Source organism: Sinocyclocheilus grahami, unplaced genomic scaffold (assembly GCF_001515645.1).
Source record: "Sinocyclocheilus grahami isolate Dianchi unplaced genomic scaffold, SAMN03320097.WGS_v1.1 scaffold595.1, whole genome shotgun sequence".
Classification (NCBI taxonomy): domain Eukaryota; kingdom Metazoa; phylum Chordata; class Actinopteri; order Cypriniformes; family Cyprinidae; genus Sinocyclocheilus; species Sinocyclocheilus grahami.
Window position 1 is genome coordinate 77,553 of NW_015505774.1, and position 24,314 is coordinate 101,866.

General features: G+C 40.9%; 1 long non-coding RNA gene across 1 annotated transcript; it reads right to left on the reverse strand.

Moving 5' to 3' along the window:
- Positions 1-3,101: 3,101 nt before the first annotated feature.
- On the reverse strand, positions 3,102-21,674 carry LOC107557252 (uncharacterized). The gene is made up of 3 exons (XR_001605375.1): positions 21,665-21,674; positions 16,515-16,522; positions 3,102-3,219 (listed from the first exon to the last, which is right to left on the reverse strand). It is a non-coding gene; the product is annotated as an uncharacterized lncRNA (long non-coding RNA).
- Between the last annotated feature and the right edge of the window lie 2,640 nt (positions 21,675-24,314).

Sequence of the window (24,314 nt, forward strand, 5' to 3'; positions counted from 1 at the left end):
TCATTTCTAATCAATGACTTAATAACCACAAACAACCTGGATTTTATGTTTCTAAATGAAACATGGCTAGAAGACCGCTGCAGTGCAACGGTCCTCAATGAAACAGCCCCTCCTAACTTCACTTTCATGAGTGTTTGCAGGACTGTTAGGAGAGGTGGAGGTGTAGCTGCTCTATTTAAAGATGTATATCAATGCAAGCAAGTGTCATTTGGTCAGTACTTGTCTTTTGAATATCTAGGGATTGTGTTGAAAGGTGCTCCACACATTCTGTTTATCATTATTTACAGGCCTCCAAAATAATCTCCAGCCTTTGTTGAAGAGTTACCCAGATTTACCTAGCCTTATCTCCAAATGACTACAGATGAGCTGCAGCTGTCTAATGGTCTTTTTGGGACGGCCGGTGAGGAGACCATTACAACTGTCCACCCTGCTGGTGATAAAGGCATGAACAAGTTTCTCCAAGTCTTGACTGGAAACAAAACATTTAATTTTTGCAATGTGTTTGAGATGATAGTATGCTGATTTAGTTATTGCTTTGACATGACTTCTGAAACTAAGGTCTGACTCCAGAATCACACCAAGATTCCTGACTTGATTTTTAGTTGTCTGATCCCTAGAGTCAAGGTATTCATTCATTTTGAGATCTTCATCTTTGTTTCCAATTGCAATGACTTCAGGTTTCTCTTTGTTTAAGTGAAGAAAGTTTTGGCACATCCAACTGTTAATTTCATCAGTGCTTTGGCAGAGAGGAGTCAATGGGGCTGTAGTCATTTCGCGATAAGGCTAGGTAAATCTGGGTATCATCTGCATAGCTGTGATTTGTGGCAATTTGGTTCTTTATCATTATTTGACTCAGTGGAAGCATATACAGACTGAACAAGAGTGGCACACGGATTGAGTCTTGAGGGACTCTACATGTCATGGACTTATGATCTCCTATACTCACATAATAACCTCTCCCTTCTAAGTATGAACTGAACCCTTTTAGGACCATCCCAGAAAGCCCAACCCAGTTTTCCAGTCTCTCTAGAAGTATAGAAGTATGTACAGTGTCAAATGCAGCACTGATATCGAGTAGTATCGAGTAGTAGATCGGCACTGATATTTTGCCAGAATGCCAGAATCTGTGAATATCATTTATTCGAATATCATTTATTATCTTTATGAGCCTGTCTCTGTGCTGTGATGTGGTCGGAAACCAGATTGTAAATTGTCCAGGTATCTATTTGAGTTTAAGTAGTTGTTCAGCTGATTAAAAACAACCTTTTCAGTAATCTTGCCTATAAAAGGAAGATTTGATATTGGTCTATTGTTGCTCAATATGGTATTATCCAGCTCTTTTTCAGGAGGGGATTAACAACTGCAGTTTTCAGGGAGTTTGGAAAAGTCCCAGAAAGAAGTGAGGCGTTCACCACTTCTAAGAAATCTGCTTCCAAACAGTTAAGCACCCTTTTGAAAAAATATGTGGGAAGTGTGTCAAGATAGCAGGTTGACAATTTAAGGTGCTGTACTATTTCTTCCAAAATTTTGCTATCAATTTCTTCAAAAGCAGACATAGTATCTTCTTTTTGATATTGTGGTCGAATATGTCTGCGGATGTGGCGGAAGACGAAACTTGAAATACACTATAGCATATATAAAGACAGCCTTCGTACTTTCAATGTGGAACTAGGCAAAGCTAGACAGTCATTCTTCTCAAACCTTATAAACAGTAACTTAAACAACACTCGCACTCTTTTTGCTACTGTTGAGAGACTGACAAACCCCCCAAATCAGATTGCCAGTGAAATGCTCTCCGGCAGCAAATGCAATGAGTTTGCTTCCTTCTTTTCTGAGAAGATCAATAACATCAGGAAGGTGATTAGCACATCCCCAAGTTATGCAGAGGTTAGACATATTCGACCACAATATCAAAAAGAAGATACTATGTCTGCTTTTGAAGAAATTGATAGCAAAATTTTGGAAGAAATAGTACAGCACCTTAAATCGTCAACATGCTATCTTGACACACTTCCCACATATTTTTTCAAAAGGGTGCTTAACTGTTTGGAAGCAGATCTCTTAGAAGTGGTGAACGCCTCACTTCTTTCTGGGATTTTTCCAAACTCCCTGAAAACTGCAGTTGTTAAGCCCCTCCTGAAAAAGAGCAATCTTGATAACACCACATTGAGCAATTATAGACCAATATCAAACCTTCCTTTTATAGGACAGATTATTGAAAAGGTAGTCTTTAATGAGCTGAACAAATACTTAAACTCAAATGGATACCTGGACAATTTTCAATCTGGTTTTCGACCGCATCACAGCACAGAGACAGCACTCATTAAGATAATAAATGATATTCGCTTAAATTCTGAATCTGGCAAAATATCAGTGCTGGTACTACTAGATCTCAGTGCTGCGTTTGATACTGTCGATCATAACATTCTACTAGAGAGACTGGAAAACTTGGTTGGGCTTTCTGGCATGGTAATTAAATGGTTCAGGTCATACTTAGAAGGGAGAGGTTATTATGTGAGTATAGGAGAGCATAAGTCTAAGTGGACGTCCATGACATGCGGAGTCCCACAAGGCTCAATTCTTGCACCGCTCTTGTTTAGCCTGTATATGCTCCCACTAAGTCAAATAATGAGAAAGAACCAAATCGCCTATCACAGCTATGCAGATGATACCCAGATTTACCTAGCCTTATCTCCAAATGACTACAGATGAGCTGCAGCTGTCTAATGGTCTTTTTGGGACGGCCGGTGAGGAGACCATTACAACTGTCCACCCTGCTGGTGATAAAGGCATGAACAAGTTTCTCCAAGTCTTGACTGGAAACAAAACATTTAATTTTTGCAATGTGTTTGAGATGATAGTATGCTGATTTAGTTATTGCTTTGACATGACTTCTGAAACTAAGGTCTGACTCCAGAATCACACCAAGATTCCTGACTTGATTTTTAGTTGTCTGATCCCTAGAGTCAAGGTATTCATTCATTTTGAGATCTTCATCTTTGTTTCCAATTGCAATGACTTCAGGTTTCTCTTTGTTTAAGTGAAGAAAGTTTTGGCACATCCAACTGTTAATTTCATCAGTGCTTTGGCAGAGAGGAGTCAATGGGGCTGTAGTCATTTCGCGATAAGGCTAGGTAAATCTGGGTATCATCTGCATAGCTGTGATTTGTGGCAATTTGGTTCTTTATCATTATTTGACTCAGTGGAAGCATATACAGACTGAACAAGAGTGGCACACGGATTGAGTCTTGAGGGACTCTACATGTCATGGACTTATGATCTCCTATACTCACATAATAACCTCTCCCTTCTAAGTATGAACTGAACCCTTTTAGGACCATCCCAGAAAGCCCAACCCAGTTTTCCAGTCTCTCTAGAAGTATGTTATGATCGACAGTGTCAAATGCAGCACTGATATCGAGTAGTATCGAGTAGTAGATCGGCACTGATATTTTGCCAGAATCAGAATTTATGTGAATATCATTTATTCGAATATCATTTATTATCTTTATGACCCTGTCTCTGTGCTGTGATGTGGTCGGAAACCAGATTGTAAATTGTCCAGGTATCTATTTGAGTTTAAGTAGTTGTTCAGCTGATTAAAAACAACCTTTTCAGTAATCTTGCCTATAAAAGGAAGATTTGATATTGGTCTATTGTTGCTCAATATGGTATTATCCAGCTCTTTTTCAGGAGGGGATTAACAACTGCAGTTTTCAGGGAGTTTGGAAAAGTCCCAAAGAGAAGTGAAGCGTTTACCATCTTAGATATTTTGATGTTTACTTCTTAGATATCTGGTTTTAAATAGTTAAACACACTTTTGAAAAATTATGTGGGAAGTGTGTCAAGGTAACGGGTTGACGATTTAAGGTGCTGCACTATTTCTTCCAAAATGTTGCTATCAATTGCTTGAAAAACAGACATAGTAACTTCTTTTTGAGATTGTGGTTAAATCTGTTTCACCTCTGCATAACTTGAGGATGTGCTAATCGCCGTTCTGATATTATTGATCTTCTCAAAAAAGAAGGAAGCAAACTCTTTGCATTTGCTGTCGGAGAGCATTTCACTGGGAAACTGACTTGGGGGGGGTTTGTTAGTCTCTCAACAGTAGCAAAAAGAGTGCAAGTGTTGTTCAAGTTACTGTTTATAAGGTTTGAGAAGAAGGTCTGTCTAGCTGTGCCTACAGTAGTTCCACATTGAAAGCATGAAGGCTGTCTTTATAGATGCTATAATGAATTTCAAGTTTCGTCTTGAGCCACATCCGCTCAGCTTTTCTGCATTGTCTTTTCATACTATGTACTGCTTTTGGGTTTTTATCTAATAAATTATCTGTGGGGTATTTTGAGCTGAAACTTCACAGACACATTCTGGGGACCCCTGAGAGGAAAGTTCATTTTTGGACACCAAAAATGAAGATTGCCCCATGATTTACTCACCCTCAAGCCATCCTAGGTGTATATGATTTTCTTTTTCTTTCATATGAATACAGCCAGAGTTATATTAAAAAATGTACTGGCTATTCCAAGCTTTATGAATGGGGGTCTAGATGTTGAAGCCCAAAAAAGTGCATCCATCCATCATAAAGTACTCCACATGGCTCAGGGGGTTAATAAAGGCCTTCTTAAAGGGATAGTTCACCCAAAAATGAAAATGTGATGTTTATCTGCTTACCCCCAGGGCATCCAAGATGTAGGTGACTTTGTTTCTTCAGTTGAACACATTTGATGATTTTTAAGTCCAAATTAAGACACCACTATGTCCAACTGCTTTGAGCATGCGCACGGCTTCCGGTGTGTGAGATGTGTACGCGCTCTGGCGTAGTTTACGTTAATGGTTGTGTTGTCGCGGGGGGAGCAAACGACAGACACAGTTTATTAACAGAAAATTGTTGCAACAATATATAGTGATATTCTCAATGTTACTCAGAAGACAGGATACAGGTTTAACTCATTCGAAATACTAATGCTTAATGTTACACTGTCAGATATGCAAAAGAAATCTATCGTATCTCTTGCTCTGGCTACTGTGTATAGACCACCAGGGCCGTATACAGATTTCCTAAAAGAATTTGCAGATTTCCTCTCAGACCTATTGATTACTGTTGATAAAGCGCTAATTGTCGGAGATTTTAATATTCACGTTGATAATACAAATGATGCATTAGGACTTGCGTTTACTGACCTAATAAACTCTTTTGGAGCCAAGCAAAACGTCACCGGGCCCACCCATCGTTTAATCATACGCTAGATTTAATTATATCACATGGAATTGATCTTACTGATATAGATATCGTACCTCAAAGCGATGATGTTACTGACCATTTCCTTGTATCGTGCATGCTGCGTATTACTAATATTAACTATATGGCTCCGCGTTATCGTCCGGGCAGAACTATTGTTCCAGCCACCAAAGACAGATTCACAAATAACCTGCCTGATTTATCTCAACTGCTCTGTGTACCAATAAGTACACATGAACTAGACGAAATAACTAGCAACATGGGCACTATCTTCTCTAATACATTAGAAGCTGTTGCCCCCATCAAATTGAAAAAGGTTAGAGAAAAACGTACTGCGCCATGGTACAACAGTAATACCCATTCTCTCAAGAAAAAAACTCGTAGTCTTGAGCGCAAATGGAGAAAAACTAACTTGGAAGTTTTTAGAATTGCGTGGAAAAACAGTATGTCCAGCTATAGACAGGCTCTAAAAGCTGCCAGGGCCGAGCATATCCACAAACTCATAGAAAATAACCAAAACAATCCAAGGTTTTTATTTAGCACAGTGGCTAGATTAACAAATAACCAGACGCCACCCGATCTAAATATTCCCGCACAGTTTAATAGTAATGACTTTATGAATTTCTTCACTGATAAAATAGATAACATCAGAAATACAATAAAAAATGTAGATTCTACAGCGTATAATACTTCAGCTTCATTCATCGCACCAAAAGATAAACTGCAGTGCTTTACAGCTATAGGACAGGAAGAGCTAAATAAACTTATCACTGCATCTAAACCAACAACATGCCTATTAGATCCTGTACCCACTAAATTACTGAAAGAGTTGTTACCTGTAGCAGAAGAACCGCTTCTCAATATTATTAACTCGTCGTTGTCTTTAGGTCACGTCCCAAAAACATTCAAGCTGGCGGTCATTAAGCCTCTTATTAAGAAACCACAACTAGATCCTAGTGAACTGGCAAATTACAGACCCATCTCAAATCTTCCTTTTATGTCTAAAATTTTAGAAAAAGTTGTGTCTGCTCAATTGTGCTCCTTCCTGCAAAAAAATGATCTCTATGAAGAATTTCAGTCAGGCTTCAGGCCCCACCATAGCACAGAAACTGCACTTGTTAAAATTACAAATGACATACTTCTTGCGTCAGACCAAGGCTGTGTCTCATTGCTAGTTTTACTTGACCTTAGTGCTGCATTCGATACTATAGATCATGACATACTCATAGATCGATTACAAAACTATACAGGTATCCAAGGGCAGGCTTTAAGATGGTTTAGATCCTACCTGTCCGATCGCTACCACATTGTTCATTTAAATGGGGAGTCATCTCAAATATCACCAGTAAAATATGGAGTGCCACAAGGATCTGTCCTAGGTCCTCTGCTATTTTCGATATACATGTTGCCACTTGGTAATATTATTAGGAAATACGGGATTAGTTTCCACTGTTATGCCGATGATACTCAACTATATATCTCAACAAGACCAGATGAAACTTCTAAATTATCTAAGCTAACGGAGTGTGTTAAAAATGTAAAAGAATGGATGACCAATAATTTTCTCCTATTAAATTCAGATAAGACAGAGATATTACTTATTGGACCAAAAGACAGTACGCCGAATCTCGTGGATTACAATTTGCAACTAGACGGATGCACGGTTACCTCCTCTACAGTCAAAAATCTGGGTGTTATATTAGATAGCAACTTGTCTTTTGAAAACCATATTTCCCATGTTACAAAAACGGCATTCTTCCATCTTAGAAACATTGCCAAGTTACGAAACATGATACCTGTTTCTGATGCAGAAAAGCTAGTTCATGCATTCATGACCTCTAGACTGGACTACTGTAATGCACTGCTAGGTGGTTGTCCTGCATCTTCAATAAACAAGCTACAGGTAGTCCAAAATGCAGCGGCTAGAGTCCTTACCAGGTCAAGAAAATATGATCATATTACCCCAATTTTACAGTCTCTGCACTGGCTACCTATTAAGTTCCGTATCAGTTACAAAATATTATTACTTGCCTATAAGGCCCTTAATGGGTTAGCTCCTGCATACCTAACTAGTCTTCTACCACGCTACAATCCATCACGCTCCCTAAGGTCACAAAACGCTGGACTTTTGGTAGTACCTAGGATAGCAAAGTCCACTAAAGGAGGTAGAGCTTTTTCGCATTTGGCTCCCAAACTCTGGAATAGCCTTCCAGATAACGTTCGGGGTTCAGACACACTCTCTCTGTTTAAATCTAGATTAAAGACACATCTCTTTGGCCAAGCATTCAAATAATGCATCTCATAATCTTTTACTGCAGTCATAATCTTTTACTGCAGTTATATCTAATCAAATGCACATTATTATTCATTAGTTTGGGTTAAACAAATCATTTTTGCTTGGTTGGAACAGCAGCTACGCTAATTATGTTTGTATTTGTTTCTCTGTCTTTTGCCACGGGATTAACATCCCGTGGTAACTAGGATTCACACAAGCTTCAGTCTGGATCCAGAACACCTGAGAAGAGATGATGCAACCCCTCAGAGGACCTCAGATGATGCCAACCCTGAAACAACATACAGAACTACCACATTTTGCAATAAGTTTGATTGCATCATATAATAATTGCTGTTAATATTATTCATCGTCTGTTTTATTACATCTTAAATGGATTTTTCCATACATTTCTGCGATTAAAAACAACCTTTTCAGTAATCTTGCCTATAAAAGGAAGATTTGATATTGGTCTATTGTTGCTCAATATGGTATTATCCAGCTCTTTTTCAGGAGGGGATTAACAACTGCAGTTTTCAGGGAGTTTGGAAAAGTCCCAAAGAGAAGTGAAGCGTTTACCACTTCTTAGATATCTGGTTTTAAATAGTTAAACACACTTTTGAAAAATTATGTGGGAAGTGTGTCAAGGTAACGGGTTGACGATTTAAGGTGCTGCACTATTTCTTCCAAAATGTTGCTATCAATTGCTTGAAAAACAGACATAGTAACTTCTTTTTGAGATTGTGGTTAAATCTGTTTCACCTCTGCATAACTTGAGGATGTGCTAATCGCCGTTCTGATATTATTGATCTTCTCAAAAAAGAAGGAAGCAAACTCTTTGCATTTGCTGTCGGAGAGCATTTCACTGGGAAACTGACTTGGGGGGGGTTTGTTAGTCTCTCAACAGTAGCAAAAAGAGTGCAAGTGTTGTTCAAGTTACTGTTTATAAGGTTTGAGAAGAAGGTCTGTCTAGCTGTGCCTACAGTAGTTCCACATTGAAAGCATGAAGGCTGTCTTTATAGATGCTATAATGAATTTCAAGTTTCGTCTTGAGCCACATCCGCTCAGCTTTTCTGCATTGTCTTTTCATACTATGTACTGCTTTTGGGTTTTTATCTAATAAATTATCTGTGGGGTATTTTGAGCTGAAACTTCACAGACACATTCTGGGGACACCTGAGAGGAAAGTTCATTTTTGGACACCAAAAATGAAGATTGCCCCATGATTTACTCACCCTCAAGCCATCCTAGGTGTATATGATTTTCTTTTTCTTTCATATGAATACAGCCAGAGTTATATTAAAAAATGTACTGGCTATTCCAAGCTTTATGAATGGGGGTCTAGATGTTGAAGCCCAAAAAAGTGCATCCATCCATCATAAAGTACTCCACATGGCTCAGGGGGTTAATAAAGGCCTTCTTAAAGGGATAGTTCACCCAAAAATGAAAATGTGATGTTTATCTGCTTACCCCCAGGGCATCCAAGATGTAGGTGACTTTGTTTCTTCAGTTGAACACATTTGATGATTTTTAAGTCCAAATTAAGACACCACTATGTCCAACTGCTTTGAGCATGCGCACGGCTTCCGGTGTGTGAGATGTGTACGCGCTCTGGCGTAGTTTACGTTAATGGTTGTGTTGTCGCGGGGGGAGCAAACGACAGACACAGTTTATTAACAGAAAATTGTTGCAACAATATATAGTGATATTCTCAATGTTACTCAGAAGACAGGATACAGGTTTAACTCATTCGAAATACTAATGCTTAATGTTACACTGTCAGATACCATATCAGTTACAAAATATTATTACTTGCCTATAAGGCCCTTAAGTCAGAAAGTGTGTACCAATGTCATATGTAACTTTAGAGGCGGTCCCTAAATTCAGTGACAGACGTAACGTTAACATAAAACAGCGAGCTAACAACCTACTGAGGAAAACTGAGTGAAGAAACACCACTGTTAAGAACATCTTTTGTTTTATTTTAAAGTTTGTGGTCATGTCTGCATCGGAGGTGCATTGGAGTCTTGTGATTGCCTCGTAGCGGTGCTAACAACAGGTGAGCTTCCATCAGCTTAACTAACTTTAATGTCACTAAATTAGCCTCTAGCTGCTGTTCTCCACTAACTCACAGAACAGGTTGACTTTGAGAGGAACATGCTAACACATGTTGAATAAACATGAGCACTGCACGTTTCAAAATCGAAACCCGGTGCGGGTGTTTTTATATCACTGTATTTCTGAAGGAAACTCATTTGCATTTCTTCTTGCTTGTAATGTCTGATAAAACAGTGTTTGTGAGAGGAGCTCTGCTTTATGTACAGCGTTTGTTTTTCCATGATCAGGGCTGGACTGGGACAAAAACTTGGCCCTGGCATTTTTTGGTCCAGGCGGCCCACCACCACTTCGAGACATATATATATATATGTGTGTGTGTGTGTGTATATATATATACATATGTGTATATATATATGTATATGTACATACACACACACACATATATATATATATATATATATCATTTGAATATATTTTAAAATGTAATTTATTCTGCGATTTCAAAGCCTGGACTATTGTAATGCACTGCTAGCTTGTTGTCCCGCATCTTCAATAAACAAGCTACAGGTAGTCCAAAATGCAGCGGCTAGAGTCCTTACCAGGTCAAGAAAATATTATCATATTACCCCAATTTTACAGTCTCTGCACTGGCTACCTATTAAGTTCCGTATCAGTCACAAAATATTATTACTTGCCTATAAGGCGCTAATGGGTTAGCTCCTGCGTACCTAATTAGTCTTCTACCACTCTACAATCCATCACGCTCCCTAAGGTCGCAAAATTCTGGACTTTTGGTAGTACCTAGGATAGCAAAGTCCACTAAAGGAGGTAGAGCTTTTTCGCATTTGGCTCCCAAACTCTGGAATAGCCTTCCCGATAACGTTCGGGGTTCAGACACACTCTCTCTGTCAATCCCGTGGTAACTAGGATTTACACAAGCTTCAGTCTGTTCCAGAACACCTGAGAAGAGATGATGCAACCCCTCAGAGGACCTCAGATGATGCCAACCCTGAAACAACTTACAGAACTACCACATTTTGCTATAAGTTTGATTGCATCATATAATAATTGCTGTTAATATTATTCATCGTCTGTTTTATTACGTCTTATATTGATTTTTCCGTACTGCTGGTTCGTCTGGTCAGAGGAGAACTGGCCCCCCGACTGAGCCTGGTTTCTCCCAAGGTTTTTTCTCCATTCTGTCACCGATGGAGTTTTGGTTCCTTGCCGCTGTCGCCTCTGGCTTGCTTAGTTGGGGACACTTCATTTCCAGCGATATCGTTGACATGATTGCAAAGATATTATTTAAACTGAGCTGGATGTTGACATCACTGAATTCAATGATGAACTGCCGTTAACTGAAAAATTTGTGTTTACTATTGTCATTCTGCATTATTGACACACTATTTTCCTATTTAATGCTGTTCAGTTGCTTTGACACAATTTGTATTGTTAAAAGCGCTATATAAATAAAGGTGACTTTACTTGACATTAACACGAGACGAGAGCAATGCAGTAGGAATGAAAAAAAGGTTTATATTGTTAAAATTAATTTATTATGGCTATAAACAACTTTATAATATTTTATGGTTGATGATGATAAATTGTTTTAGAATACTGATTGCTGATTTAAGCGTGGATGCATTGTGAAGGTCCTATGAATCTGCAGCAGGTGTTTATTGAACCGTGAAACTCAAATTTTTTGAAAAAATTTTTTTATTCCTTTGAAAGATGTATTTTGTGTTGCCATGTGTCATTATGCACACTGTAAAGATTGTTTTCAATTTATCTGAATGTTTATACTATACAAATTATTGTGAAATGTTGAATGATGTACACTGCTTAGTTATGAATTAATATCAATTTGCACATTCTCAATATGTCTAAGATATAGCACACATTCATTACGAAAGTTGAGATGGACGTTTAAACATTTTAAAGAGTGTCAAGGGTTGAAAATAAATTTTACAGAATTTTAAGGACACTGCTTTGGTAAAACAGGTCAGGTTTATTGCTTGAGTTTAAACCCCCCTCATGGATTTTTGCTGTGACACTTTAATTATAATTTGTTGCATCAACTTTCCATTATATCAACTTTCTTCAGTTAGTAGGACATTCTCTTTCACTGTACGTTTCTTTGAACTGGCAGGATTTAACTGATTTTGCACTCACCCACTGGACATATGTGGCGGTAGGAGCAAATGACAGACACAGTGGGTGTGGCATCAGGCCTCTGAGAGGCTTTTATTTAACAGAAAATAAACATAAAATATCCAAAACGGGGAATAAAGTGTCCGAAGGAGAAGGCACAAAGAGGACACCAGATCCCCTGTTTATTTTGGACACTCCTGTATATATGTCATGTTCATATATCTTTAAATAAAAACAATTGAAAATAGGAGGAAATATCATTATGAAATAAATGTTTATTCTCTAATACATATAGTATTGGCACAATTATTGGCACCCTTTTATTCAACACTTTTTGCAACCTCCATTTGTCTTGCCATGAGTCTGAGTCTTTCCTATAATGCCTGGTGAGTTTGGAAAACACCTGACAAGAGATCAGTGACCATTCCTTCATAGAGAAGTTCACTCCACTCATTTTCTATAGGGTTCAGATCAGGGGACTGGGATGGCCATGGCAGAACATTAATTTTGTGTTCAGTGACCTATTTTTGTTTTGATTTTCATGTTTGTTTTTGGATCATTCTACTGTTTGAAGATCCAAACTCTGCCCATTATACGATGTCTAGCAGAGTCAGTCAGGTTTAGAATTTTTATGATTTGATCTGTTGGTATTTGTTGGAATCCATAGGTGCTTTTTCACTGTTGGGCCAAACTCAGTGCTTAACTGTTCCATTGTGTGCCGATCCTGCCCAGTCGGCATGGACATGGTTTCGTTTTCCATTGTGGGCTAATAGCAGAACTCGTAATACAAATACCATCAGTCTCTGCCTTGGTAACGCAAGTGTTTACATACGGTATGAGATGTAAATAGCGGCCATGTTATGAAGGATGATGAAACATTTGGTCCCACTTTATATTAAGTGGCCCTAATATATGTGTACTTACATAGTAACTAGATGTATACATAGTATGTAACCACAGTGTGAGTACACATTGGTACATAGTATCTACAGCTGTAATGTTTGTGTAACTAACAACTAATTCCAGTTGATTTAGTGTTTTTGTTAGTTTTTCCTGTTTTTCAAACACGATCAGTTTCACCAGGGATGAACAGCTGAACATTCGGCAGAATACACCACAAAATCTCCGGATTATTCGGATGTTTTGCTGAACAATGTTTGGCGGAGCCGCCGCTGATCAAACGCTTCAGGACGCGCAAATGGGGGAAGCAAGCCGGCGCGCTCGTGAAGCTCAGACAGCGCGGATTTTGAATGCCGTTGCCTACCATCCATCTTGCAAATCTCCCCTCTCTACCCAACAAAACGGATAAACTCATTCTGCTCTCCTGGACAAATAAGGATTTCTCACACTCTGCTGCTCTGTGTTTTTACGGAAACCTGGCTGAATGATGCCACACCAGACAGAACGCTACATCTGCCGAGCTTCCAGCTCTTCAGAGCAGACTGCGACGCAGAATCAATGGGGAAATCGCGTGGCGGCAGGACATGCTTTAACATCAATGAAAGGTGGTGTACAGATGTAACAGTGCTAAAGAAGATGTGTTGTCCCGATCTAGAAGCGCTCTTCATAAACTGTAAACCGTTCTACTTACCGTGGGAGTTTCACTCGTTCATTCTCGTGAGTGTTTACATTCCTCCGCAAGCGCACGTGAGCCTGGTTTTGCAAAAACTCGCTGATCAGATCACAGAGACAGAGCAACCATCCCCATCTTTTTTAATCATTCTTGGGGACTTTAATAAAGCAAATCTCTCCCGTGAACTGCCAAAATACAAACAGCATGTTGCATGTCTCACCAGAGACAGTAATATGTTGGATCACTGTTACACAGCAATAAAGGATGCATATCACTCTGTCCCACGGGCAGCTTTGGGGCTCTCTGATCACTGCCTGATTCATCTTATACCAACCTACAGGCAAAATTTTAAATCTGCTAAACCTGTAGTAAAGACTGTAAAGAGATGGACCAACGGTTTTACAAGCCTCTTTCGACTCCACTGATTGGAGTGTTTTTGAAGCTGCTACCACCGATCTGGACGAACTCACAGAGACTGTAACATCCTACATTCGTTTCTGTGAGGATATATGCATTCCTACCAGGACTTATTTAACATTCAACAATGATAAGCCATGGTTTACAGCAAAACTCAGACATCTTTGTCAGGCCAAAGAGGATGCCTACAGAAATGAGGACAGAATCTTGTACAATCAGGCCAGGAAAGATTAGAGTGGCTAAAAGGACCTACACTAACAAGTTGGAAGATCAGTTCACTTCCAATGACTCAGCTTCAGTGTGGAAAGATCTGAAAGCCATCACCAACTACAAGACACCATCCCCCAGCACTGAGGCGAATCAACAACTTGCTGAAGACCTGAATGAGTTTTATTGTAGATTTGAAACCCCCCACACCCATTCTGACCATCTCTCTACACAACCGTTAACACTTCCTGTAACTCCCCTCTCCCCCACTCCTGTACTTCAGATCAGTGAAGATGATGTGCGTCAGGTCTTCAGAAAGAACAAGAGAAGAAAGACACCAGGTCCAGACGGTGACACCAGCCTGTCTGAAAACCTGCTCTGACCAGCTGGCCCCCATCTTTTCACAGATCTTCAATAGATCTCTGGAGTTGTATGAAGTCCCTTCCTGCTTCAAACGCTCCACCATCATCCCCGTTCCAAATAAATTTAAGATAACAGGACTTAACGACTACAGACCTGTGGCACTAACATCTGTCATCATGAAGTCGTTCGAAAAACTGGTTCTGGCTTATCTGAAGGACATCACTGGACCCTTACTAACCGAGCAAACTGGTCCGTGAATGATGCAGTTAACATGGAACTGCACTTCATCCTGCAACATCTGGACAAAACAGGGACTTATGTGAGGATCCTGTTTGTGGACTTTAGTTCGGCCTTCAACACCATCATTCCAACATTCCTCCAGACCAAAACTAACCCAGCTCTCTGTCCCTAGCACTATCTTTCAGTGGATCACCAGATTTCTGACAGATAGGCAACAGCTAGTGAGACTGGGGAAATTCATGTCAAATAGCCGCTCCACCAACACTGGTGCCCCTCAGGAATGTGTGTTCTCTCCCCACTGCTCTTCTCCCTGTACACCAATGACTGCACCTCTAAAGAACCCTCTGTAAAGCTCCTGAAGTTCGCAGATGACACTACAGTCATCGGTCTCATCCAGCATGGCGACGAGTCTGCTTACAGACAAGAGGCTGAGCAGCTGGCTGTCTGGTGCAGTCTTAACAACCTGGAGCTGAACACGCTCAAAACAGTGGATACGATAGTGGACTTCAGGAGAACTATCTCCTGCTATCTCCACTATCTGCACTCTCCCCACTCACCATCATAGACTTTACTGTGGCTGCAGTGGAGACATTCAAGTTCCTGGGATCCATCATCTCCCTGGACCTGAAGTGGGACACTCACATTGACTCCATTGTAAACAAGGCCCAACAAAGGTTGTACTTCCTTCGCCAGCTGAGGAAGATTAACCTGCAACAGGAGCTGCTGAAACAGTTCTACTCAGCCGTCATTGAGTCTGTCCTGTGCACTTCAATAACTGTCTGGTTTGGACATCAGAAGACTACAGAGAACAGTTCAGACTGCTGAAAGGATTATTGGTGCTCCCCTGCCCACCCTTCAAGAACTGTATACATCCAGAGTGAGGAAAAGGGCTCAGAAAATCACTCTGGAGCCCTCACATCCAAGTTATCCCCTTTTTGAACTTTTGCCATCTGGCCGGCGCTACAGAGCCCCAAATACCAGGACAGCCAGGCACAAGAACAGTTTCTTCCCCCATGCAATCTACCTTATGAACAGTTAAATGTTCCCCACATTATGCAATAAAAATGTGCAATAACCTTATATTTATTTGTTACCACCTCCATGCTAGTACATCTCTGCATCTCATTCTATTCTATTCCATTATATCATCTATAGCACAACTGTACATACATTTGATTTATTTTTAAATGTATTTTTAAAGGGGTCATATGATGCGATTTCAATTTTTCCTTTCTCTTTAGAGTGTTACAAGCTCTTGGTGCATAAAGAAGATCTGTAAAGTTACAAAGACTAAAGTCTCAAATCCAAATATATATTCTTTATAAAAGTTAAGAATCAACCGTGCCTACCTAAAACAGCTCGTTCTAACACGCCCCCACATGTCTATGTTACGATGTGGGAAGATTTGCATAACGCCGCCCAAATGTTCATGCAAAGAAAGAAGGCTTAACTTATTCTTGCTGTCGTATTGTTGTTGCCGCCGCCATGTCGTGAAGGCGCTGTGTGTTTCGTTGTGAAAGCGAAACTACTTTGTTTGGCCTTCCAAAAGAGGACGATGTCCGCTTTGTCATGCCTAGAGTTTGTCTGTGCTGGTCGCTGAGGAAATACATCAACTTCATGCTGTGGATCGCCGGATCGGCTTTCACCGTGGACGAAGCAGAGTCCAGCCAGGGGTCGTCACATGTGGTTGCCGCAAGCCTGCCGGACGCTCACTCAAGCCCGCCCGCCACCGCTCACTCAAGCCGGCCTCCGCTCACTCTAGGCCACCGGCCGCCTCTCATTCTAGGCCTCTGGCCTCCGCTCACTCTAGCCCGCTGTGTGTTTCGTTGTGAAAGCGAAACAACTTTGTTTAGCCTTCCAAAAGAGGACATGACTAGAAATCAGTGGTTAAGTTATATTTACAACACTGTTCCAGAACAGTTCAACCCAAATATTCAGATGTGTCCAGTGCATTTTATGGAGGACTGTTTCCTGATCCTGGTAGAGCAGACTACAATGCCGGCTGTTCTGACTCACAGACTGTAAGTACGTTTTTTATATCTAAAGAATTTGCCACTGATGATTCAAATGCGAGTTTTGAGAAGTGTAGAGTAGCACTTGTTGTTTGTAATTTCTCCACTCACAAATGCAGACATGGTTTTATGTTTAAGCGGTGCGATGCAATGCAACGCTTAAAAAGACAGTATAAGTCATTATAATCTGTAATTATGTCCCCACTGGATGCAACAAATGCCTCGTTTATAATGGGTTTTAATGTTTTTGTCTCGTCGCTCCGGCCGGACAGGGCATCACAATATGGTAAGGGGCATAACATTTCCATCACATGCTTGAGGTATTCGGCCAATCACAATGCACTGGATAGCTGGCCAATCAGAGCACATCTCGCTTTTCAGACCGATGAGCTTTGTAAAAATCTACGTGTTTCAGAAAGGTGGGGCATAGAGGAGAAACAATAATGTAAAGTATGTGGAAAATAATGTGTGTTTTTAACCTTAAACCGCATAAACACATTTCATTACACCAAATACACAAAATAATGTTCTTTTTAGCAACATCATATGACCCCTTTAAATTTGTGTCTATTTATATTTATATATGTGTATTTTTTATTCTCATCTTATTTTTTTTATTGTCTGAGTGTTGTTACTGTCTCTGTGTACTGGAAGCTTATGTCACTAAAACAACAAATTCCTAATATGTGCAAGCATACTTGGCAATAAAGCTCTTTCTGATTCTGATTCTGCCAGCACGGTTAGCTAACAACAGCCCAATGGTGGAAATTGGCTCATAAATAGTCCAATGGAATGGTGAGACGTCATGGAATAGAGAGACCTCATGAAATAGAGACCAGGAAGCCTAAAAGCTGAAACAAACAGCATTAGCATCTGTGTCTTCAGCAAGCACACTGTGTGTGTCAGTCATATCTGTTGTTTGTCAGTGCCTGTGCACAATCACAACAATGTTCAGTATGGCAAGCAAGAAAAACAGGCAGCATTTTAGACAGTGTGTTCTTCCCATTATGGGTGAGAATACACACGATCGTTGTGCTGTTTGTTTGGGAGCAGAGCATGCACAGTCAGCTCTCGAGGGGGCTGATTGTGTGCATCGTGCTCCTGCTGTGAACGCTCTGCTTCTGTCGGACACACTTCGAGGAGTGAGTCCATGTTTGCAATCCTTGCAGATCTGGTTCCGCTGTGGGGATCACATATGGATCTAGTGGAGGGGTTGGAGACGGGGCTTGCCCATTCTTCACCTTCCCCCCTTGGATCTAGTGTGCTTTTTCGGGCTTCGTTGCTTAGGCTATCTTCCTCAGAGGAGGCTGATGTTGTTAGCATTGATACAGAAGAGATTGAGGACTTGCCACCTCAATCTCTTGCATATGAGCAGACTGCATTTTAGTTCGCTTGTTTCTTCCTGCCCTCACTACATCATTGGTGTGGGATCCACATGATTTATATGTGTGGTTTGTTTGGGATCAGACCACATACAGTCAGCTCTTGAGGCTGTGTTCATTCATAAAATGTCCCAACGTGTACAAGTGTGCACTATCTGGAATGTTTAGCTCTGCTCCCATTGGTGTTTCTTCTCGAAGGAAGAAAGTGCAATATAGAATCGAGTGGTTCAGATCTTGCATTGCTGAGGCAACGCATGCATTACAGGTCTGCAACAAAATAATGCTGGGGGGAAACTGTGAGCAGATGGGAGGTTCCCTTTCTCTCTATTTCCTCCGACCGCATGAAAACATACTAATGTGTTTGCAAGCTATTATTCATGATTCTCTTAAATTGCATATATTATTATTAAATTCAGCTTAACGTCCCGACCCTGTTTCACTTGTCTGGATGTTTTGCTGCATTTAATTCTGAGGAATTAAATGACAATAGTCATCTGGCTTTTGAGAAATTTAGATGTCTATATTAATTTAGCAGAGAGATTGGAGAAGAGCCTCACTTTTTCTCCTCCCTCACCCTCTAAACACAGAACTTTCTTGGGGCACGGAAGCACGCTCTGTGGTTTCTTCCCCCCTGAGTTAGAGCACGGTGTGACACCTTCTTTCCTTCGAGGAGGTTGAAGTAGTCAGCACATCGATACATAAGAAGTTGAGGACTCACCACCTCAATCCATTGCATATGGGGAGTTGGTGGAGGTTGTAACTCATGCTGTAGGCAGATTAAACATTGACTGGCTGGCCGAGAAGCGAGCTGTTTGTCTTATAAGAGTAAATTGGATGGACGCACTTCTGCTGTGCTAAATCACAACCTCCACGTCGGGACCTACTGGTTTTCCCTGATCTCCACACCAAGGTGGGTTAAACAGTTTTTTGTCCGGCTCTTCAGCCCCTGTGTTGCTAAGTATTCTAACATTAGGGGGCTAAATGAGCAGGGCTATGGGGCGATGCTTAAGTTGGGAGAGATGCCTGCGAGCTATCTGTCCCCAATACAGCATCATCCCTGAAGGCTCCAACATTACCCAATAAGTGGCTTTGGTGGATAAAGCCTACACGGTGGACCCAGGTCTCAGGGGCTGCTGTGTGGGAGCAGCCCTTGGCATGGGCCAGCTCTTCATATCAGTGCAGCAAGAAGTCCTGATTCCAGTGGCGTCAGACTTCTGAGGGCAGGTCCCTCAGGAGGCCGGTCTGTTAACCCTGCTACCTTTGTTGCACAGCGGTCTTTTCAGCGACTGCAGATCACATTGTCCACCTGGAAACATGGAGGCTCTCATCCTCTGATGAGGTTATCAAGCAACCAGTTCAGTTTGTCCCTGCTGGTCATCTGCTTCAGGGCACCAAGCTGATTGCGCAAGAGACAGTCTCGTGAGACTGGTCATTACATGGTTCACACCTCATTATATGGTGCCTGTCTCTCCTCAGTGCCCTCAGGATGCCGGTCTGCTAACCCTGTCACCTTTGGTGCTTTGGGGCACAGTGGTCACCAGCAAGCACTGTTCTCAGTTGCCGCCCGGCAATGGTACGGCACGAGAATGCTCATCCTCTCAAGTGAGGGCTCTATAGTGGATAAATTGGTCTCTCTGCCGGTCCTCCACTTCAGGACATCGAATTAAACTCCCTAGCTACAATAGATGCCAGTCCCAAGGGGCTGGAGTCCTTAGCCCTGCTGATACCCCTGCCACCTCCAGTGCTTCAGGGCTCAGTGGGCTCCAACAAGCGAAGTTCCAAGCTGCCGTCTGGCAACGGTACGGCACGGGAATGCTCATCCCCTCAAGTGAGGGTGCTAGAGCCATCAGGTCATTCGTTCCCTGCCAGTCATCTGCTTCAAGGCGCCAAACTGACTATTCCAAATACACCAGATGCCAGTCTTGAGAGTAGGGGTGTACAGCAGAGCCAGTATTTGTATCTGAATCTGTAACAATCACAAAAAGATTTGTATCTGTATCTGTATTTGGATAATACCGGAAGTAGGCAGGATTGAACCGGAAGTTCGTACAGTTACTTGAGAAGATCGTTATATCTATGGTTTTACAGCCTTCTTTTTTCATAGTTATCACTGAACAAATATGCTGTGTTTAACCCCTTAGCTGTCAGCCCCCATTTTCAGCATAGAGACACAAACGACATACCCAAAATAAAAAGGCTTTCTTACTAGATACATAATCAACATATGTTCACAAAGCTGACACTTCACAAGTTTACTGTTCAGGAATCAGAATTGCTACTGGATCTTGGTGCTGCGTTTGACACTATAGACCACAACATTATTTTGTGTAGACTACAAAATCATGTCGGTATTAGTGGAATTGTATTGACATGGTTCAAAGCTTACTTATTTGTCTGTCATCAATTCGTAGCAGTGAATGAAAATGTATCATATCGATCACAAGTACAGTATGGAGTACCACAAGGCTCAGCACTAGGGCTGATGCTTTTCACACTTTACATGTTACCCTTGGGAGATATCATCAGGAAACATGGTGTTAGCTTTCACTGTTATGCTGATGATACTCAGCTCTATATTTCTTTGTGGTTCGACAAAACATACCAATTCGCAAAACTAACGGAATGCATAGTTAATATAAAAAACTGGATAACTAGTAATTTACTACTGCTAAATTCTGAAATAACAGAGGTGTTCATTATTGGACAAAAAACCACCGCATGTAATAACCTAGAACACTGTCTAACACTTGATGGCTGCTCTGTCAGTTCTTCGTCATGAGTTAAGAACCTAGGTGTTCTATTTGACAGCAATCATTCCTTTGAAAACCATGTTTCTAGCATTTAAAACTCACATTAAAACCACAATTTTCCATCTTAAAAATATATCTAAATTACGACCTATGCTCTCAGTGTCAAATGCAGAAACGTTAAAGGCCCCGATATACTTCAAGCGAAATCGAAGAACTGATGTGACATCATTTCGAACAAAATCCGGCCAAAATGAAGTTCGTTTTTTGTTCGTTTTGGGAGTTCGAAACGGCTTGCCAAAGCAAACTTTCCAGAAAAGTTTGTTCCAGCTGCAAAACACCTTCGCACTACCATTGGTCCGTGACAATTACATCATAGTAGATGTGTGCTGGGGCTCCACCTTCTTTCACGTGGAACTCTTCTCTTGGTTCATTTCGTCTATTGAGTCCTTGGTGGTGAGATGTCCACAGGTAAAAACTGAACACAGTGGGGAGCCGCTTTATACTAGCAAATTAAGTTTTGCTTTTGATGAAATGAGACACTGACACTGTTTTTCATGTTTAATACTGCTGCTTGCTGTTATGCTTAAAATGATATATTGAATAAAGTGCCATGTAAATACATGTGATGTGAGAGGAATACTGAGAGGAAACCACGCAGCACATATTTACATATTCATATAAACGTCAGGATGTTCGATAACAGTATACCGCTGCCCACATATTTCAAATTTCATTTTACCCCTAAACAGACACTAAAAATAACTTAATTTTGAGTATATCGGGGCCTTAATTCATGACCTCAAGGTTAGATTATTGTAATGCTTTATTGGGTGGTTGTTCTATGTGCTTAATAAACAAACTCCAGCTGGTCCGAAATTCAGCAGCTAGAGTTCTTACTAGAACCACACTCTGTCAGTTTAAATCTATAAACCTAGATTTATAAATCTATAAATCTATAAATCTAGAACCATCTCTTTAACCTAGAATACACATAAAACACTATCAAGTTTCTATAATTCAAATCCTTTAAAGGATTGTTAAGCTGCATTAATTAGGTCAACCGGAAGTGGGAACACCTCCCATAACTCCTGATGTACTTATTACATCGCAAGAAGAATGGCATCAATGCTAATATTAGCCTGTTTCATTCTTATTCCGATGTCACCATAGCCACCCGGATCCAGTCCATTTCCAGACTAGATGGTCACCGTAGCCACCCAGATCTGGTCTGACCAGATGGTGGATCAGCACCTAGAGACAACCTCTACAGCCCTGAATGTAAGTGGAGACCATGTCAACTAGATGAGCCCTAGAGACAGATTTCCTGCGAAGACCTTGTCAACGAGACGGCCATCGGGACAAGATCATGGTAACCAGAGCCCTCTGCACAATCTGACTTGTGTTGCAGCCTGGAATTAAAATGCATCATGCTGGTTTTGTCTGGCCAGAAGAGAACTGGCCCTCCGACTGAGCCTGGTACCTCCCAATAATTTTTTCTCCATTTCTATCACCGATGGAGTTTTGGTTCCTTGCCACTGTCGCCTTTGGCTTGCTTAGTTGGGGATGCTTATTTTCTAGCAGTATTGTCAGATTTGATTAGGCCTCAGACACTATTGGAAGAGAGCTGAACTGCTTGATGACATCACTGAATCAACAATAAACTGACTTTAACTGAAAAATTTACTGTTTTTTATTGTCCTCTTGCATTGTGGACAAACTATTTTCCTGTTTGACACCGTAAAGCTGCTTTGACACAATCTGTATTGTATAACTTACTTAGACTTAGATTCTCCCGCGCTGTTCTGTGCATTGGGAGCAAGTTGACGTCCGGCGATGCATTTCTTCATTGGTCACCCGATCTCGATATTTGATCTTCAGGATGCGTCTCAGGCATCGTTGTTGGAACGTATTAAGGCGCCCGATGGTTTTGGCTGTCAAATTACATGTACCGCAAGCGTAGATAGCCGTTTGAATGACAATGGAATTGAGCAGCCATACCTTGGTCTCACGGCCGCTACTATTTGTGCACCATAATGGTTGGAGACTTTGCAGGACTGTTGTAGCTTTCCCAATACAGTAGACAATATCGTGGTCTGCATCGCCATCTGCTGAAATGACGCTGCCTAGATAGGTAAATCGAAATTTTCTGGTGGCCGATGGATACGGTTACTCATCCGCGGGCATACCCAATGCGCATGATCTTGGTTTTAGAACCACTGTTGCGAAGCCCGATCTTTGCTGACTCCCGCTCCAAGGCTGTCGTTGGTATATTCGTCAGATGGCTTGGGTGGGGGAAAGCAGCGCGATGTCATCGGTTGGCATAGTCCAAGTCTGCCAAATGCTTCACCTGTCCCCATGGGAGGCCACTTCCTTGCCGGTCAACGGACTTGCGCATGACCAACACCAGTAGGAACAGGAATGGAGACAGGACACAGCCTTGCCTGACCCCGTTCTAGAAGGGGAAAAAGTCAGTGATGCAGTTTTCTGTCCAAACGCAGCAGCTCGATGTGCGGTAAAGGAACAGGTCAGTAAGCTGGCGCAGGAAGCCGTGGGCAATCTTCCAGAGGGTCTCGCTGTGGACGCTGTCAAAAGCTTTGTATAAAAGTATTGTATAAATTGCTATATAAATAAAGGTGACTTGATTTGAACTGTAAACATGAAGCATCTAAATAGTTTAACTGCTTTTGAAGTGTCCCAACAAAAATTAAAAACAAACTTACACCTTTAGTTGAGGATGAATATCCTGGGTATTCTTTGTCTTCAGGCACATGAAATAGAGACACTTTGAGAGCGAAGACAGACAAGATGCTACATGCTCCGAGGAGCTTGACTGTTGCCTCTTATTCCCGTCTCTCAGAAAAGCAAACAGCATTTTAGTTGGAAATGTTAGAGCAGGAAAGAGAGGGAAGATAAGGAATTCCTGTGGATGTAAAGACATTTTACATTTTGCATTTACTGAGACTAAAAGCACAGGGAGGGCAGCTTACATCCATTTATCCATCATCTCTGACATTTAAGTGCATGTTAATAACTGATCCTCTAACTTCCCCAACCATACGGCTGTCATATGTCAAGCATGTGTCATCATTAGCTTAGAGTTTATTTACTAGTGGGTTTAATGCAGGTTAATGTGTAACTATACACATAACGCTATATGCTATAAAATAATGTAATGCTATAAAATGTATTGTAATACTATCATCTTCTGAACTAACTTAAAGAGTTAATATATATATATATGGTTGCTAGGGAGTTGCTAGATGGTTTCTGTATAGTTACCATATCTGCTACTTTGTCAAATCAAGCTATATATGTATGGTATGTATGGTAACTAAACAGCACCACAGAATATACCATGGTAATATGCTACATAACTAAAGCCTATAATGTAACTTTGTTATATCTCATAAGAGTGCAAATAAAAAATAAATAAACAACAAAACTAAAAGATTATTTGTCTTTTAAAACCTAAGTGAGCAAGCCCAAAGGCCAGTAAGTCACTTTTGAACTAGCTCAAATAGTTATAAATAAATAAATAAATAGACATACAGTATATAAATAAATATGTGGTTGCTAGGGATTTGCTACAGTAGATGGTTGCTTGTGTGTTTTGAGTGCTCCTGTATTGCTCGGTGGTTTCTATGTAGTTG